The following is a 3,703-nucleotide window of genomic DNA, read 5'->3' as shown; positions in this document are numbered from 1 at the left end:
GCAGCTCACAAGACCCGACAATGAAGCACAATTAGGAGAAGACGACCATCTAGCTATTGCTATGGACCCATAGTCCAGGGGTGAACTACTCACTCATCACTCCGGAGGCGACCATGGCGGTGAAGAGTTCTCCGGGAGATGATTCCCCTCTCCGGCAGGGTGCCGGAGGCGATCTCCTGAATCCCCCGAGATGGGATTGGCGGCGGCGGCGTCTCTGGAAGGTTTTCCGTATCGTGGCTCTCGGTACTGGGGGTTTCGCGGCGAAGGCTTTAAGTAGGCGGAGGAGATAGGTCAGGAGGCCACACGAGGGCCCCACACAACAGGCCGGCGCGGCCAAGGCCCAGGCCGCGCCGCCCTAGTGTGTCGCCAGCTCGTGGCCCCACTTCGTATCATCTCCGGTCTTCTGGAAGCATCGTGGAAAAATAGGCCCCTGGGCGTTGATTTCGTCCAATTCCGAGAATATTTCCTTACTAGGATTTCTGAAACCAAAAACAGCAGAAAACAACAACTGGATCTTCGCATCTCGTTAATAGGTTAGTGCCGGAAAATGCATAAATATGACATAAAGTATGCATAAAACATGTAGATATCATCAATAATGTGGCATGGAACATAAGAAATTATCGATACGTCGGAGACGTATCAAGGTGACATAATCATTCTTAACACTTCTGAACATTGCACAAAGCTACTGAAAGTTAATGGAATAAAGAAATCCATCAAGCATAGCAAAACAGGCAATGCGAAATAAAAGGCAGAATCTGTCAAAACAGAACAGTCCGTAAAGACGAATTTTTTAGGAGCACCAGACTTTATCAAATGAAAATGCTCAAATTGAATGAAAGTTGCGTACATATCTGAGGATCACTCACGTAAATTGGCATATTTTTCTGAGTTACCTACAGAGACTACTGCTCAAATTCGTGACAGCAAGAAATCTGTTTATGCGCAGCAATCCAAATCTAGTATGAACCTTACTATCAAAGACTTTACTTGGCACAACAATGCAATAAAATAAAGATAAGGATAGGTTGCTACAGTAGTAACAACTTCCAGGACTCAAATATAAAACAAAAGTGCTGTAATAAAATCATGGGTTGTCTCCCATAAGCGCTTTTCTTTAACGCCTTTCAGCTAGGCGCAGAAAGTGTGTATCAAGTATTATCAAGAGATGAAGCATTGACAACGGGGTTTGGAGTTTTCTCAACTATGCATTGTATCTTATCTATGTAAGTTTCAGAGGCTCCTTTTTCATTAGTCTTAGGCTTGCTATTCTCATCAAACAAATTTTCAGGGACAAGCCAAGCATAGTTATTTTCTAGTGCCTCGCACATTCCTAGGAGCTTGCAAGGTATTGATGTTTTAATATCCCCCTCATAATTAACTTGATTAGTGTACTTTTGTCTATCTTTTTCCATCTTTTCAAGGGTACTAGCAAAGTTGGTATAAGAGCCAAGCATATTATATTTAGCAAAGACTTTTTTAGCTTCTCTTGCTATACCACCAAATTCTTTAAGAAGGGTTTCTAATACAAAATCTTTCTTTTCTCCTTCTTCCATATCACTGAGTGTAAGAAACATATATTGAATTACGGGATTGAGATTAACAAATCTAGCTTCTAACGCGTGTAGTAAAGAAGCAACAGCAATTTCATAAGTAGGAGCAAGTTCTACCAAGTGTCTATCTTCAAAATCTTCAACTGTACTAATATGAGTGAAAAAATCTTCTATATTATCTTTCCCAAGGATAGACCCTCGGCCTACCGGTACATCTTTAAGAATAAACTTAGGAGGAAACATGATGAAATAAGCAAAGTAAATGCAAGTAACTAAATTTTTTTCTGTTTTTTAATATGGCAAACAAGATAGTAAATAAAGTAAAGCTAGCAACTAATTTTTTTGTATTTTGTTTTAGTGCAGCAAACAAAGTAGTAAATAAAAATAAAACAAGACAAAAACAAAGTAAATAGATTGGAAGTGGAGACTCCCCTTGCAGCGTGTCTTGATCTCCCAGGCAACGGCGCCAGAAAAAGCTCTGTTTCTTGTGACGGTAAAGCACACGTCCGTTGGGAACCCCAAGAGGAAGGTATGATGCGTACAACGGCAAGTTTTTCCCTCAGTAAGAAACCAAGGTTATCGAACTAGTAGGAGTCAAGAAGCACGTTGAAGGTTGATGGCGGCGGAGTGTAGTGCGGTGCAACACCAGGGATTCCGGCGCCAACGTGGAACCTGCACAACACAACCAAGATACTTTGCCCCAACTTAACAGTGAGGTTGTCAATCTTACCGGCTTGCTGTAACAAAGGATTAGATGTATAGTGTGGATGATGATGTTTGCAGAGAACAGTAGAACGAATATTGCAGTAGATTGTATTTGATGTAAAAGAATGGACCGGGGTCCACAGTTCACTAGTGGTGTCTCTCCCGTAAGAAATAGCATGTTGGGTGAACAAGTTACAGTTGGGCAATTGACAAATAAAGATAGCATGACAATGCACATACATGTTATGATGAGTAGTGTGAAATTCAATTGGGCATTACGACAAAGTACATAGACCGCTATCCAGCATGCATCTATGCCTAAAAAGTCCACCTTCAGGTTATCATCCGAACCCCCTCCAGTATTAAGTTGCAAACAACAGATAATTGCATTAAGTATGGTGCGTAATGTAATCAACAAATACATCCTTAGACATAGCATTGATGTTTTATCCCTAGTGGCAACAGCACATCCACAATCTTAGAACTTTACATCCTTTGTCCCAGATTTAATGGAGGCACGAACCCACTATCGAGCATAAATACTCCCTCTTGGAGTTACAAGTAATGACTTGGCCAGAGCCTCTACTAATAACGGAGAGCATGCAAGATCATAAACAACACATAGATGATAGATTGATAATCAAAATAACATAGCATTCACTATTCATCGGATCCCAACAAACGCAACATGTAGCATTACGAATAGATGATCTTGATCATGTTAGGTAGCTCACAAGATCCAACAATGATAGCACAATTAGGAGAAGATGACTGATACATCTCCGACGTATCGATAATTTCTTGTGTTCCATGCCACATTATTGATGATATCTACATGTTTTATGCACACTTTATGTCATATTCGTGCATTTTCTGGAACTAACCTATTAACAAGATGCCGAAGAGCCAGTTGCTATTTTCTGCTGTTTTTGGTTTCAGAAATCCTAGTAACGAAATATTCTCGGAATTGGACGAAATCAACGCCCAGGGTCCTATTTTGCCACGAAGCTTCCAGAAGACCGAAGAGGAGACGAAGTGGGGCCACGAGGTGGCCAAACCCTAGGGCGGCGTGGCCTGGCCCTTGGCCGTGCCGACCTGTGGTGTGGGGCCCTCGTGTGGCCCCCTGACCTGCCCTTCCGCCTACTTAAAGCCTCCGTCGCGAAACCCCCAGTACCGAGAGCCACGATACGGAAAACCTTCCAGAGACGCCGCCGCCGCCAATCCCATCTCGGGGGATTCAGGAGATCGCCTCCGGCACCCTGCCGGAGAGGGGATTCATCTCCCGGAGGACTCTACGCCGCCATGGTCTCCTCCGGAGTGATGTGTGAGTAGTCTACCCCTGGACTATGGGTCCATAGCAGTAGCTAGATGGTTGTCTTCTCCCCATTGTGCTTAATTGTCGGGTCTTGTGAGCTGCCGAACATGATCAAGATCATCTATCT

This window comes from Lolium perenne, chromosome 2 (genome assembly GCF_019359855.2).
Source record: "Lolium perenne isolate Kyuss_39 chromosome 2, Kyuss_2.0, whole genome shotgun sequence".
NCBI lineage: Eukaryota > Viridiplantae > Streptophyta > Magnoliopsida > Poales > Poaceae > Lolium > Lolium perenne.
This window is presented reverse-complemented; position numbering follows the sequence as displayed.